Genomic DNA, 16,763 nt, shown 5'->3' on the forward strand with positions numbered 1-16,763 from the left:
GTGTGTTAGTGGAGTTGTACGTCGTTTTTTTGTGTGTGTAGTTATTACTGTTCGGACATTTGTTGTTCGCACATACATTGTGCGACTATTTGTAGGTAAACTATATATATATATATATATATATATATATGTATAAATAAAACACAACCTAGTACTAAGAAATGTAGTTTTCCGATCTTAAGGGTAGCGCACACGTTTCTTAAGGAAGCACAAAGGAAAAAAATGGGAAAAAAAGAAGTTGTCTTACCATAATGTTCCATCTGTGTTGTTGATCTTCTTTCATTCATCACTGATGGGTTCGATTCTGAGCCCTCGGAACAGAGTCGGCATTTTACCAAGCTCGCGCCAGCCAAAAACTTTCGAGCTAAGCTTCTACCCAGAATGCCCTTCTCCCTGTTACCTCAGATCAAGTTTGCTAGAGAAGTAAAGCCTAGGCCACTTCTGCGCAGCTACCCTAGGACACCACTTGGACCCAAAGCAACCCCCATGAGCCTTTGGTGGGGGAAGGAGGGTGGGATGTGATGAATGAAAGAAGATGAACAACACAGATGGAACATTATGGTAAGACATAACTTCTTTATCTGATGTTGCTAATCTGCTTTCCATTCATCACTGATGGGACAGAATTCCAAGCTACATTGAGGTCCATGGAAGAACATTCCTGAGTACCATTGAGCCGAAGGCAGATCTCCCTCTGGAAACCAAATCCAATTTGTAATGGTTGATAAAGATATGAGGTTTAGCCCAAGTGGCTGCTGTGCAAATGTCATCCATGGAAGCACTGGAATGGAAATCTATAGATGTTGCCATAGATCTTGTGGAATGGACTTTAACCGTAGGCATAGGTTCTTTTGTGAGATAATAGATAAAACGTATGCAGTCTCTTCGCCATTTCGATAATGTAACTTTGGAAACAGGGCTTCCCATTCTAGGCCCAGAAAAGGAAATGAAAAGCTGTTCAGACTTACAGACAGGCTTGGTCCTGTCTAGGTAGAAACTCAGTTGCCTATGTACATCTAAGGAATGTAGCCAGTACTCTCCTTTTATTGGAAAAGTTTGGAAAGAACACTGGTAGGTCAATGGTCTGGTTAATGGAAAAATCAGAAACAACTTTGGGCAGGAAGGATGGGTTCGTTCGGAGCGATACTCTGTCTTTATGGAAAACCAGATAGGGCCTTTTGATGCACAATGCCCGCAGCTCCAAAACGGCCTGGCTGATGTGATAACTACAAACAACAAGGATTTCCAGGACAAGAACCTTAGGTTACACTTCGCTGCGGGCTCAAAGGGGGATGAGTCAAGGACTGAAGGACTAAAGTGAGGTTCTATGGATCTACAGGCTGCCTAAACGGAAGCCTGAATTCAGAAGCTCCCTTGAGGAAAGCTTTACATAGATGTAAGGAGATGAGACGGATGCTGTCTAGACCATTCTGGAAATTAGAAATCGCCACTAGGTGTACTTGTATGGTAGAGGCAGAAGCGCCATCATCAAAGAACTTTTGTATTGTAGCACTGCAGTCACCGGAGCCGAATACGGGTATAGCATGTTATCCTTTGACCAGGTGGAGAACCTTTTCTGTTTATCCTGATTAAAGTCTTCTGGTGGATTGTTTATGAGAGGCCAGAATGATGTTCCAAACTGGTGAGGTGAGATTAGCTTGCCTGGCAACTAACGGAAGTGGAGAAACCTAGCCGTTAGCTTGAGTCTGGACAGATACGAGTGGCTCAACCCTTGGGGGTGAGTAATCAAATTTGGAAGAGGGTCCATAATCCACGGCGGGCATACTAGGTGAGGCCGAATGAAGGGGAACCAAACTTGTCGAAGCCAGAACGGGGCTATGAGGATCACCTTGCATCTCAACCGAAGAGCTTTCCTCAGGAATTTTGGAATCAGGGGAATGGGAGGATAAGCATAAAGAAGTCCCGTGGGCCAATCGTGGATCAAAGCATCCTTCGGGGACTCTCCCTATGGGGGAAACCGGATGAAACAGCTGCTGCACTTGTTGTTCGATGGAGAGGCGAAAGGATCACAGCAAGGTTGGCCCCAGTGGCTGAAGATTTCTGTTGCCACCTTGGGGTTGAGGGACCACTCCTGAGGCAGGAGGATGCATCTGCTCAGTTTGTCCGCAATTACGTTGGAGCTCCCCGGGATATGCATTGCTGTCAGAAAGTGGTTGGAAGCTATCGCCCACTGCCAAATTCTCATGGCCTCTCGACACAGGGGGTAGGACTTGGTTCCTCTTTGCTTGTTGATATACCAGCCCACTGGCATAGTCTGACTGAACTGCAATTGTCCAAGAAGGGAGAACCGGATGAAACGCCTTCAACGCTAAAAGCACCACTCTCAGTTCTAGAACGTTGATATGCAGGTTGGCCTCTAAGGTGAACCATGTGCCTTGGACAGTCTTTCCCTGGAAATGGCCCCCACCCGATCAGGGAAGCAGCCTTGGTCACAATGGCCCTGGGCTGAGGGGATTGGAATGGGTGACTCCAAAGTCCTGCATCTGGCCTCATCCACCAAAGAAGGTCCTGCTTGTAGGAGTTGGTTATCTGAATCTGGTAACTGAGGGCGAGGGGGGATGATAATTCAGGAACCACTGAGAAGGAAGGAGCCATGGCAGGATTCGCATGTATAGCTTCACTAGGGGCACTATAGGAATTGAAACTGCAATGGATCCTAGGGCCTGAAGAACCTCCCTTGCTGAAACTTTTGTTTGATAGAGTATCACCCAGAGCTGGAGCCTCAGTCGCTAGAGTCCTGGATTGGGAGTGACACTAGACAGGACGGGGTATTGAAAACTGCTCCGATTAATTCTATTTGTTGTGTAGGAGTAAGGTTTGTTTTCTCCCAATGTATTGTTATTCCCAAAATTTTTGCCAGAGAGAGTGAATAATGCAGTGCTCATACCAGAAGGCGCTTGGTGGGGGCGGTGAGGAGCCAGTCGTCCAAATCTGGAAACTCTCGGAATCCTTGTAGTCTCAAATCAGCTGTGACCACTGCCATGCACTTCATGAACACTCTGGGGGCTGAAGAGAGACTGAACGGCAGGGCACGAAACTGATAGTGACTGGCCCCTAGCCGAAAGTGAAGCAGACTCCTGGAGCATTTCTCCATTTTGTTGTGGTAACACGCATTCTGGAGATATATCGAGCACATCCAATTGCCTTCCCTTAAAAAAGGGAGAATGGACTGAACCGTGACCATCTGGAATTTGGTTTGGGTGACAGACTTGTTCAAGCTGCTGAGATCCAAAATGGGTCTCCAGTCCCCTGTCTTTTTTGGCACCAAAAAGTATCTTGAGTAGAATCTGGATCTGCTTTGGTCTGGTGGGACTGGTTGGATGACTCTTTTGAGACCGCTGTATTATCTCTAAAGCTGCTTTTCCCTTTGACTGAGTGGAATGTTGGGAAGCTTTTTTGGGAGGTTTGGTTGACAAGAAAGGGGGATGGTGTAACCTTTAGTGATTATACTCTGCACCCACCGATCGATGGTAATAGATTGCCAGGTAGCTTAGTGCAGAGAAAAATGACCCCCGACTGCTTCCAGAGGTAAGCAATCGGGCTTCTTCTCAGGAGCTCTGGTAAGGCTGTCCAGAGTAGGAGTCCCTGGAGCCTTGGTTACAAGGACCCCCTCTGCCTCTGTGGGGCGTCTTCCGGAATTGTTACCCCCCCGTCTGCCCCTGGGGGTATCATCACCATGTGTGGCACGGAAAGGACCCTGAGAATTTTTCTGCCACATTTTCCCACTCCTCGGATTTCTGGAGAAGGAACACTGAGGACTGGAAAACTGTAGGCCTATGGCAGACAGGGTCTTGCCATCTTGCTCGGACCTGGCTGGCGTGTCCTTCACCTTGGAACCAAAAAGGGACGATGCTCCGACAGGAGCATTCAAACAGGAAGACTTGAAGGGGGACCGCAAGGTCACAAATGTGCATCCATGCATGAAGCCTCATGACAATGCCTGAACCCACTGCTCTAGCCGCCCCTTCAGTTGTATGTGATAGCAACCTCATGGACGAGTTGGAGATCGATTCCAGGGATGTCCTTCATGGATGCATCTGCAGTCATAACAAGTGGGTTGTCCTGTCGTCAGGCAGCCCTGCAGTCGGCCGGATTCCAAAGTCCGGGTCCGGCTTCGGCTGATGTCGCACTCCACCCGACGTCATCTCTGTTGGTCTTCGGGTATAAAAGCATCAGCCGACGCCATTTTCCTCAGTCTTTCTTGCCACGCGGCGTCCGAAGCAGAAGCTGTTCGCAAGTGCCGGTCGGTCGGATCCAGAGATTACTTCTACCGAATACTACTTCGAAGACTTCTAAAGCTAAGTACCCCGTTGGGGACTCTTTCTTGCCTCAGCCGATGTCAGAAAAAGTTAACAATTGTTTAACCTGTGGGAAACAAATACCTCATAAAGATTTCCACTCTTACTGTCTGCCTTGTTTAGGCCCAGCCCACGACGTAGCAGCCTGTTCGGCCTGTGCCTCTTTCAACCGAGCGGCTTAGGCGTCGGTCGGAGTTTGCAGAACAGTTTTCGGTACTGATTTTGCATACATTATGCCGTCGGATCCTCCGACTACCCAATCTACCAAAAAACGCAAAGATAAAGACCGACACTCGCGGTCCGCGGTTTCGGCCGTAAACACGGTAAAGCAAATCGCGAGTGTCGGTTTCGCCGAAACCGAAAACTGATCAAAGTACAGCTGAACCTATTCTTACAACTGAGGCCCCTGCTACAACTCTTGAATCGACCTCAGAAATTGTACCCACTACGGTGGTTGACTTATCAGACACCATCCTTGGATGTCTCTACCCCAGCGCGTGGTGCTGCTAGGCCTCCAGCAGCCATGTCCATTAAGGCCTTCGCCAGGGCTAAAGCAGCCAAGACTACTAAATCAGTGCCTGTTAAACCCCCCACATCCAGGCCCTCTTCTAGTTCTCAAATGCTTTCTTTGGCAGAAGATTTAATTTCTTTAATTAGAGGATCTCAATCTCACCCAGACAGGGCCTCTCAGCCCCCAGAGAAGAGACCTAGGGCAGAGCCCCCTGAGCCATTGTCTTCTGATGATTCTGCTGATGAATCAGACATACCTGACCAGCCAGAGGCTCCCTTCTCCAATTTTGAAGATTCTGATGCTGAAGAATCCATTCCAGCTGCTTCCCCACCAGAAGAATTCTCCTTTGGGGAAACCTTGCATGCCATGCGAGAACAGTTCCAGTGGCAGCAACAGGATTTTTCAGACTCCAGAAAAAGGCTTAGGACCTTTCTGCACCCCCCACAGCCCAGGCCCTTGGCTATACCTCCTGTTCTCTCTGTGGTGGATGATGCTTTCAATGATGTTTGCTCTGCTCCAGATTCTTTACCCCCAGCCCCTGCCAAACCAGACAGATTTTACAGGGTGCCAGATACTCATCACCACCTTTACAAGGCCCTCTTGCAGACCCAGAAACTATATCCCAGGGTCCCAAGGCAGTAGCCGCGACCACAGCTAAAAACCCTATTCCTTCTGAAAGGGAAGCAAGGTCATTAGACAGATGGGGTAAAGGTCTACACTTTAGCTACTCTCTCAGCTAGAGCTTTAAACTGACAGTTTCACATGATACAATACCAAGAGTTTATGCTTGAACAGTTAACTAAAGAACTAACCACTGATGAATCTCTTGATAAGAAATATGTATTAGAGATGGTAAATAACATACAACAAGTTAGCAACCATTCCTTAAAATGTGGCTATGATGCACTGGAGGCTTCATTTAGATCAGCCATGACAGGCACAGTGATAAGAAGGCATGCATGGCTAAAGGAACAAGCTTTACGGATCATGTTAAAGCTAAGTTGCTAGATGCTCCTATGGACAAGACAAGTTTGTTTGGTACACCTGCCCAGCAGGTCATGAAGAAAATGGAAGAAAAGGCAAAATCTGTTCAAACTGTCAAAGATTTCTTGCAGGTTCAACCCCAAGGTTTAGCAGGAACTGGCCTGCCAAAATTGGTCCTTTCCTGACTCACAAAATTTCAAAGGGCAGGAATAGGCGTTCCAGAGGCAGAAACCAATCCAGAGGAGGGGCCTACAGAGGGGCGACAGTGGCAAGGTAACAACAGAAGCACAGACACAGCCACTGCCACTACATCAGCACAACCACAGTGACTTAATCCTAACTCCGCCTACCAGGGAACAAATAGCAGCTCCTCTAGGCGGAAAGTTAACCTTATTTTCAAAGAACTGGCACTACATAACAAAAGACAAGTGGATTTACAAACCATAGATCAAGGTTACGGTTTCACTTCCACACTTTACCAGTCAAAGAGGAATGCCAAATCTACCTCCAAATCAAAAACAGAGGCTCTACGCCAGATAATGGAGTTAGCAAACATGAGAGCTGTGGAAAGAGTGCCAACAGCAGAACAAGGAAAGGGTTCTATTCAGACTATTCCTAGTTCCAAGAAAGGAAAAAAGTTGGAGACCAATTCTCGACCTGTCCACCTTAAATACATACATCATTGTCCCAAAATTCAAAATGCTGACCCTACAGCAACTTCTTCCCATGCTGGGCAAGGAGTCTTGGCTGGTAACTCTAGATCTCAAGGAGGCATACCTGCACGTCCCCATTCGACCAATCTGCAGAAGATACCTCAGATTTCTTGCAGGATCAGAGCACTATCAATTCTCAGCATTGCCCTTTGGCTTATCTACTGCCCAGAGTATTCACAAAATGCCTGGCATCAGTAATCGCCCATTGCAGACTACAGGGAATTCAAATTTACCCATACCTGGACGACTGCCTACTACAAGGGACAACAAAAGCAAGCTGACAACAGATTTACAAAGGGTCATTTACTTGCTACAAGGACTGGGATACACAGTCAATTTACAAAAGTCAAGGCTGATACCATCCCAAACAAGGACATTCTTGGGCGGAATTGGACACAGTACAACAAATGGCATTCCTGGCTACAGAAACACAAAAGAACTTCCTCTTTACTTCTTGGCACTAACAAAACTGAACAAGTTAACAGCAAGAAAAGTTCTGCAGGCCTTGGGCTTCATGGCATCATGCATAATCTTGGTCCCATTTGCCAGACTACATATGAGGAAACTACAGTGGTACCTAAATAATTTATGGTCCCAACACAGACACAGTCTAGAAACAGAAATCCCACTAATTCCATGCTTAAAACAGGAGTTCCTATGGTGGGCTCAGGCATGCCAGTCAAACCAGGCCTACCCTTTCGCAGATGTCAACCAAGCCAGACCATCACAACAGGCGCTTCAGACCTAGGATGGGGGCCCACATGCTGGACAAATGCGTGCAAGGATTGTGGACACAGGATCAACTTCACCTACACATCAATCTAAAAGAAATGCTGGCAGTAAAACTGGCAATCCAAAGTTCAAACCATTCCTCAAAGAGGGCCAGTTGATGATAAGGACAGACAACACCACAGTCATGTGGTACATCAACAAACAGGGAGGCACTCATTCATACCCCTATGCAGAATGACCTTGGAGCTGTGGACCCTGGCACTCAGCTACAACATTCAGTTACAGGCAATATTTGTACCGGGGAAAGACAATACTCTAGCAGACATGTTAAGCAGAACCACTTCGGATGCCCACGAATGGAAGCTGCACCCGGACATCTTCAAGACCATCTCAAAGAAATGGGAATGCCACAGATAGACCTATTCATCACCTCTCAATCACCAGCTCAAAAATTCTGCACAAGGACATTCCACCCACTAGCATGGAAAGTGGACTCACTCTCCTTCAACTGGAAAGGCCTAACAGCATATGCATTCCCACCTCTTCCTTTGATACACAAGGTACTACTAAAAATCAGGAAGAATGTCCAAGGATAATCCTGATAGCTCCAAACTGGCCAAGACAACACTGGTACCCACTACTGAAGAGCATGTCTCGGAACAATATGTGGCCAATACCCCTGATGCCTTTGATGTTAACTCAGAACAACTACAGCATCATACCTCCAAACCTAAAAACGCTGCAACTGACTGCATGGAACATCACATAGCAGCAGCTAATCCAGAACTTTCCCAAAGAGTTAAAGACATTATTCTTGAAGCACGCAGACCTTCAACAAGAAGGAACTATGCTGGAAAATGGAAAAGGTTTGTCATTTGGAGTGGAAAAAGAGGAAAGATGTGTCAAACATAGATATGCCTAACATTCTGGAGTATCTGGCCGAACTTCTTCATTCAGGCCTGTCCTACTCCTCCATCAAGATACATGCATCAGCTATTTCAGCAGAATACAGCTTTGATCCACCTGTTTTTTCGCACCCTTTGCTCAGGCAGTTCCTCAGAGGAATCAAGAATGTAAAACCTCCAAGGAAACCACCATTACCAGCTTGGGATTTAAACTTTGTGCTAGAAAAGTTGACACTATCACCCTTTGAACCAGCAGCAACAGCAGACCTACAACACCTGTCATGGAAAACTGCTTTCCCACTGGCAATTACTTCAGCAAGGAGGGTTTCAGAACTACAGGCCTTAATGGCAGTGCAACCCTTCTAATCTTCCACCAAGATAGAGTGTCCATGAGGACTAATCCTACATTTATGCCCAAGGTGGTATCCAGAGTATCTTTAAACCAGGCAATCCACCTACCTACCTTCTTTCCCAACCCACAAAACAGAGGAAAGAATACTGCATACCTTGGATAAGACAGCTTTACGCTACTACTTGGACAGAACAAAAAATAGAGCAGAAAGACTGACCAACTTTTGTAGCCTATGCAACAGGAAGGGAAGGAAAAGCTATTTCCAAACAGACAATCTCCAAATGGATAGGAAATTGCATACGATACTGTTACTCCTTCCATGGAAAACCAATTCCACAGAACATAAGACCTCATTCTACAAGGGCAGCAGCCACTACCACAGCCTTCTTCGAGGGTGGCAACCAAAGACATTATTGAGGCGGCTACTTGGACCTCCGTGCATACATTTGCCAAGCATTATAATTTGCCTCTATATTCCAGATCCCGGCAGGATTTGCCACTGCTGTACTGCAAGGGATCCTAAACACACCATAATCTACTTTTATCCTCCTCCCTAGTTGGCTATGGTATTCTACCCACTTGTTATGACTGCAGATGCATCCATGAAGGACATAGTACAGTACAGTTTGTACCTACCATAAATGTAGATGTCCGAACTGGATAGCATCTGCAGTCAGGACTCCGCCTTCCCTCTGTGGTACTCCTAGGGTGTTTACCCTCCTAATAGCTAGCTGTTGGGGGAGTCTTTATGGTGTATTTGTTTGTATATATGTACATATATGCTTATTTTTGTGTTTACCTCTATCTATTTGGAAACATTGGCATCTATTCAAATTTTAGCCTGCAAGAGGGCTACTGGCATCTGGGGCAAGAAACACTGAGGAAAATGGCGTCGGCTGATGCTTTTACCCGAATCCAGACCAACAGAGATGACGTCGGGTGGAGCGACATCAGCCGAAGCGGACCGAATCTTGGCCGACTGCAGGCTGCTGGCGACAGGACAACCCACTTGTTATGACTGCAGATGCTATCCAGTTCGGACATCTACATTTATGGTAGGTACAAAACTGTACTTTGCGAGCTGTGAGGCCACTTTGTCCCTGACCTTGTCAGACACCTGAGTGTCCCAGAGAGTTCGGAGATCAAGTCCCTCTGAAGCCTCATAAAATGAGCCAAGTAGTTCAGAGACAGTATGGCAAAGGTCACTGATGCATAAACTCTATTCCCAAGTCTGTCCACCACCTAGGACTCTGTTGGGTGGGAGGACAGCAGGACTCTCCTCAGCCAAGTTCTTTTTCGTGGCCGCCACCACCATAGCATCGACTGAAACCCTTTGTCCCAATGCAGGTTCTCCTCGGGCAGGGAAAGAATTTTGTCAGGTCTCTGACGGATCACCTCAGTGGAATCAGGGTTCTTCCAAGCGCACTGCACAATGAGCTGGACGAGCTCGTCCGCAGGCGGGGTCACCTTTGAGATAGATGGCCGGGCTCAAAAAGCCTGCAGGAACACGGACTCCTCAGACGAAGGATTGGAGGGCTTCCAGTCACCTCTCTATTTCAGCATTTCAAGGAAAACATCATCAGAAGGTGACCGTGGGACCCTTCACCATCGTAATCCGTATCTTCCATTAAACACTCCTCGGGCGAGTCCATGTGCTTCATCTTGCACGTCTTCTTTCGAGGGGGCTCCTCAGTGGGGGTCTCTGAGGAGGACTCTGAAGAGCAGGTACCCTGAACAGGGGTGTCCTGTGGCTTCTCTGCCCGGTGCCCCTCGACGTGGTCTGTGGCAGCTGTAGCTCGGGGGCAAAAACTGGGATTCTGACATCAAGGGAGTGCTTCCAGAAGCGAAAGCCCTCTCCATCGCGTGGAAAGCCCTCTCCATCGCGTGGAAAGCAGGTCCGCCCAAAGAGGGATGGGAGCCCAGAGCCGAGAAAGGCTACCTCGGGACCGGGGTCACACCCCACACCGATGAACCCGCCGCCAAGGATGGAGCCTCAAGCAGGATTGGTGCAGATGTGGCTACCAGCACAGAGGCCAGAACCGAAGATGCACACAGAACCGTGCCCCGAGCTGAGGTGCCCACCCCCCCAATCCCCAAATTGAGGAAGGATTGGTTCTTCAGGAACAAAAGACCAAAGGGCCAAACCCGGAGCCTGAGGGAAATCACTAAAGGTGCTGAGGTGGTGGGTTCAGAGAAGGACGTCGGAGCAGAAAGCTTCGGAACTGGAATGGTCGAAGGAGCAGCGTAAGAAGGAGTCCGTGGAGAAACCAACCCAAGTCCTGCAGGCGGACGGGTCTTAGAAAGTGTGGGTATCCCCCTGGCTGCCAACAGCTGGTCCACACGACGCACCACATCGAGTTCTGGCAGGCTCCTGATGGATCTAGTGGATACTCCGGACAGGGAGTCAGGTTGATCAATGAACGGGCTATAGATCTGGCCCCAGAACGGATCTACAGAAAGAGAGTATCTGGTCCGTGGTGCAAGGTCTGCCAGCACCAATGTCTCAAGTTTTGAGACCAGGATTAATGGGGTCAAGTCCAACTTGGTCGAAAAAGCGCTCGGTGCTGAAGGTGCATTCGGAGCCGAAGCGGTAGGTTCCAATATCATAACAGAAGAAGGCATCAAAGGTGTGCCCTGAGCCATAGTGGCCACAGGTGCTGAAGTCGTAGTAGGCGTAGTGAGGTCTATAGTCGTTGCCGGAGGCAGGATTGGTGCCGAAGCTGGCACTGGTATCGTAGGTTTTGAAATGCTCGGAGCCAAGGATGGAGCCGCAGAGGCAGATTTATGCTCAGAGGACAACTTGGGGACCTTTGATTTCACAGGCTTACCCTGATCACCCGAGGGTGAGGAGGGAACCGAGTGGGACCTCTTTTTGTCTTTTGTAGGAGGGGTTGAGACCTCCATCGCAGAAACGGCCTCTGAAAAGGGAGACTTAAGTAACCCTTTCAGTATCAGTTTATTCTTGATCTTATTCAGAGTGCATTGACAAACTCTGACAAATGTCACAGGGAGGTTGCACGAAAGATGGGGCACCCCCAAACAATATTGCACAATCATCATGAGAATCCCTATTCGGTAACTTGCCATTACATGAAGTGCAATGCTTAAACCCTGAAGTACCTTTCTTATCTGTCATTTTGACAGAGACAACACAGGCAAACACGGACAAAATGTAGCAAGCCTATTCTAGTAAGTCAAACGCAGTTTAAAAAAATCACACAGTCGTATAGCTATATCGATTATATATAGTTATATATAGATATATATATATATATAAACACAGAAACGTTCTACTGAAAAAACACTAACAGGCTAGGAAAGAAAAGAGAAGTACCGGCTATGGTATTGAAGGAATACCACAAGGGTAAGGAGAGAAGGCCGTACCAACAACGGTAAAGGTTTACCAACGGGTAGAGCAAGGAAGAAAAGATCAAGGACTAATTGTAGAAAAAACACTAGAAAGACTATTTGTTCACTAAATGAAGAAATAACAATATGTTTTCCACACAAAATATCAAATTAGTTTCCACTTAGCTGAGAGCTCGGCTGAAACATGGCTTTATGGCTACAAGGCAAATGAGATCTGAGGTAACCAGGGGAAGGGCATTCTGGTTAGAAGCTTAGCTCAGAGGTTTTGGCTGGCGCAAGCTTGGTAAAAGGCCAACTCGGTACCGAACCCATCAGTGATGAATGGAAAGAAGATTAACAACATCAGATCTAGTTTTACAAGAAAGATATCAGCATCCAAATTACAAAAATAGACTGCTGTCATAATTTCTTATGTAAGGTCCATGGCAAAGACCACTTTGTATTCGGGTCTATATTAAATAGTCCTCTGCTTAGGTTGTCGAACGCCTAAACGTTGACACAAACATCAACTTAAAATCGTGAACAGCTGTTTCCACACAGGGAAATAAGTCATTTGGCCGTTATGTGGATTTTGCCCTGTTTACAACGTAGAGCAATTGCGGAGTTGGTATATTTACTTGGGGGGGGGGAGCACAGCCCCCCACTTGATTTCTGTTTACATTTTTTTTCACTTTGGCCAACGGTATTGTTTCCCTGTGTGGATACAGCCATTCGCGACTTTAATTTGTCGACATTTAGGCGTTCGACTTCCTAAGAGGTCGACGATGTAATATAGACCCTTGCATTCTTATTAAAAAATAATAGGATTCAAACTGGTATTGCTTGCTTAAGCCAAAGTTTATTAATGGGCTGGCATACCCACTGCTTACACAGCCTGAAATCTCTCTTACCTTTGTATCTAAATATTACTGCAACTGTTGTAAGCTTTTTTTTTCTTACTTTATTTTTGATTTTTACTCAATGCTTCAAATAATTCGTGAAATGCTTCTATGATGTGGGTCTTGGCAGCATCAAAGCCTGTATGTTAGTTGCCCCCCCCTTTTTATTATTATTATTATTATTAGATGGAGACATTTATTCTTTTATATTGGAATGCCAGTAGGCTTTCAAATGTAAAGCATGCTAGTCCTCCAGGAAACTCATCATAGTAACCCTAATCATAAGAAACTTCTCAGGGACCCAACTGCTGGAGGTTTCTCTACGTATCCAGAGGGCAGAAGAAGGCATACCTTAAGTTTTATTAGTGGGAACAATATATTCAAAATATTAGCTCATCAGGCTGGTTTTTAAAGCTGCTTAATTGTTATAAAGGGTTGGCGGCTAAGTAGTTGATGCACTTAGATCTTTGTGTTTCCCAATAGGCACCTCATCTGAAGTACAATGCTTAATATAAATATATATATATATATATATATGTATGTGTGTATATATGTGTATATATGTACACACACACACACACACACACACACACACACACACACACACACACACACACACACACACACACATTTAACTATATAAATATACATGCACATGCATATAGATAGATAGCAAAAGGTTACTCTTATTTTTCATTTTCTGGGATACTGATTAATCATATGCTTTTCATCCTATTGTAGTCCTCACTGTCCGTTGGTTTAACCACTTGGTATTCCATCCAGGTTTCTTTAAAGACCCTTTAAATGGCCCACAAGGGAAGCTAGCCTAGTACTTTACCTATGAACCTGTAAAGTCAAGCTTCTTTTTCAAGGAGGCCACTTCTGTAGATACCTCAGTAAGCCGGTACAAGTGCGTTATAATGGCTTCTTTTATGTTCCTCACTTTAGTCATGACTAGCCATGTGTTCTATATGAGAGTGGTTCATTTTTTTTATATTTCCAAGATGAGCATGTCAAATTACTTTGTCAAATGAATCCATATTGAAAGGAACAAAATCCCATGCCATAACTGCTGATCCCAAAGAATCCCTATTTTTGTGTGACATAGTAATAGCAGAAACTGGAGTCTTAAAAGTACAGTAGACTCCTTATCCAGCCTGTCTTTAACCAGCCAACAAATTTCTGCTGTAGACAACAGATAAGAACAACACATCTGCCTCCTCTAGGCTAAATAATGACAGACATTTGAGTTTTAGACTTTATATTCATTAGAAAAATGCATACTGACACAATTCCTGTTATTCTAGCTGATTTATAACCTATAAATATTATTTTGTATGCTTTTACTGATTAACCAGCCATTCATTTATCCAGCCTAAGGTCCGGTCCCAGCGAGATCAGGTAAGAGAGAGTCTACTGTATGTTTAGAGAACTTGTAGGCCATGGAAAGTACCACCACCAGAAAGAAGAATAACAATTTCAATGGGTCACATCAACTTCTAAAAAAAAAACTTTCCGGATTGTTCATTTTACTGAAGAAAAACTTGGAGGGAAGCACAGACTTCCACTTCGTCATGTCCCCCACTAAATGCAGCTTCTTTGCTTAGTTGCCAGAAATAAGCCCAAGTTCCAGTTATATTGACCATTTAGGCTGATGTCAGAATTGTTTCGTGAAAAAATTATCAGACAAGAAACTTTTTACAGTGTAGATACATACTGGACTTATTTCACTTCTATTAATGGGGACCCACCAAATCAACAAGATAAACAATATATATTGGAATCTGCCTATAGAATTACGTCTTCCATTGTCTGGAGACTTTATACATGGAAATTTTTACATAGATCTTTTTATACACCTTTGATGATGAATAAAATAAATAATAAAGATAATGTATGTAAGAGATGTAATGTAGAAATTAATGCTGGCTGGGCTCATATGTTTTATGACTGTATAAAATTGAAAGAATACTGGAAGTCAATTAATGAATTTTTGCAGGCTCTTTTTACAGATAATTTCATTATTTCTAAATCTCTTATATTATTCAACACACCTGTACCTGAAAGAGTTAAAAAGGTTAAGCTTCCCTTGTTATGGTCTATTCTAGCAGTGGCTAGGAAAATAATAACCAGAAATTGGATTTCAGATACACCTCCTTCGTTCAATGAATTTAAAAATGTTATGAATATAGTGTGCCATATTGAAATAAACACAATTAGGTCAAGAACAGCTAGAAAAACATCTTATTATATTGTATGGGATAATTTACAAAATTTGTTAAAAAAATCCTAATTTCAATAGCATGGTATTTTAGTTTAATTGATCTGATTGTAGTGGATGTCTTTGTAAATACTTTAGTTGTTTTGTTGAATGTTATAATCATATCTATTTTTAATTACTTGTATAAAATTGTTTGTATGTTAAAACAATAAACCTGTTTTGAAAAAAAAAAGAATTGTTTGGTGAAGGACTCTGTCACAGCGATTTGACATGCATGGCACCATTAATAAACTGCCATGGTTGGAAACTAGAATGCCTACCACTACTAAAATATTGTACAACATATTCTTCGTTTTGTATGTGTATATGGCATTTATAGCAGCACCCACTACACATTGAAGGGCCTGGTTACTCATATTGCCCATTAAATTCCCACCAAGAGCAGGAACACAGCATCAGGTTTTACAAGGCATTTTATCATTGAGGGGTGCCTTTTTACTTTACCCCGTCATTTAATGTCATCTCACCTGCCCTGTGCAGTGTGTTGAGATGCCATAAATATCCCATCAGTACCAGCCCAAATTTCACTTGCCTTCTACAAGACTGGCTTCACTAGAAGGTTGTCAGGCCATGCATTTACTTCACCTAGCATGACAAACATCTGCTTCTCATGACAGAAGACCACTTGACTCTGCACTTCTAGTCGTCTTCCTTTGCTGGCTTTCTAGCATCTTCCTTTACTGGCCTTCAAGCATCTGGACTGCCAGTCATATCTGAGCTGATAGTGTTCTAGATGTGAAAACTGCTCCTGTGTCAACAAGATGTCCTGCAGAAGCGATAATTAGAAGTATAGTCCCATACTGTAGACTGATGACCCTAGATGTCCATATGAAGGTTAAACAGAATTACAACGTGAATATGTTCTTTGTTTCTGTAGTCCTTGTCAAAGTGAAGTAGGAATCACTCCTCATTAAAGAAACCATGTTAAGTCCAGTAAACAAAGGAAGACCTTTAACCTTGTAAGAGAGAGGGCAAGTCCCAGGAAGTTGTAATTATGATGCATGTGGCAGCGCTGGACAAAGAGTTGTTAAAAAACATTAAATCTGGCTAATCATGTTGATGTTTTTGCCAAAATTCCTAGTTTAGGAAGAAAAGGAAGTTTTATTCCACCTTCACAGTACAATAAAATAATAGTAAATAAAGTTAAAGAGGTGTGGAAGAGCATATCACCCCAGTCTTTGGGTCAGGTAGGGACTGTTTACCCCAAGTAACCATTTGTTGTGTATGTGTGCGTGTTGTGCAGTGCCTATGGGTTTGAGTGGATGTATTATAACTTGTAAAGTGAGGTTTTGTAGTGTGTGTGTGTGTGTGTGCGCGTGCGCGCACAAAATGACGTGTGGCATATGCTAGGAAATTGGGATTTATCTGTTCATAGCACCAGCATGAGATACTAATTTTCTGAGACATAGTTTACAATAAACAAAAATTACATTTACCTGTATTTTTCCTCATCACCCCTCTTAACTATCCATGACTTTGCATAATATCTCTTATTTTATCACATTTTTGCTCCATCTCATGTAAATATTTTGATTTTCTTGTAAATTGTGCAGTATTAGAGTCTTGTCAATAATGCCAGGCAGAATTTCATACTTAATGTTGAGAAAATGTATGTTGATACAAAACTGGTTGTTCTGCCTACTTTGTAAGTAAATTTACCGGATATTTAATGTTTTTCCCAAACTTTGAGTCATTGCCTCCTCTCCCCCATTATTTTTA

The 16,763-nt window shown here is 44.3% G+C and overlaps 1 protein-coding gene across 1 annotated transcript in view; it reads left to right on the plus strand.

Moving 5' to 3' along the window:
• The window catches only part of TBL3 (transducin beta like 3), an 825,158-nt gene that overhangs the window by 275,132 nt on the left and 533,263 nt on the right, over positions 1 to 16,763 (plus strand). The window lies entirely within an intron of this gene.

This window comes from Protopterus annectens, chromosome 12.part0, assembly GCF_019279795.1.
Source record: "Protopterus annectens isolate FY-2018-M chromosome 12.part0, PAN1.0, whole genome shotgun sequence".
Taxonomy (NCBI): Eukaryota; Metazoa; Chordata; order Ceratodontiformes; family Protopteridae; genus Protopterus; species Protopterus annectens.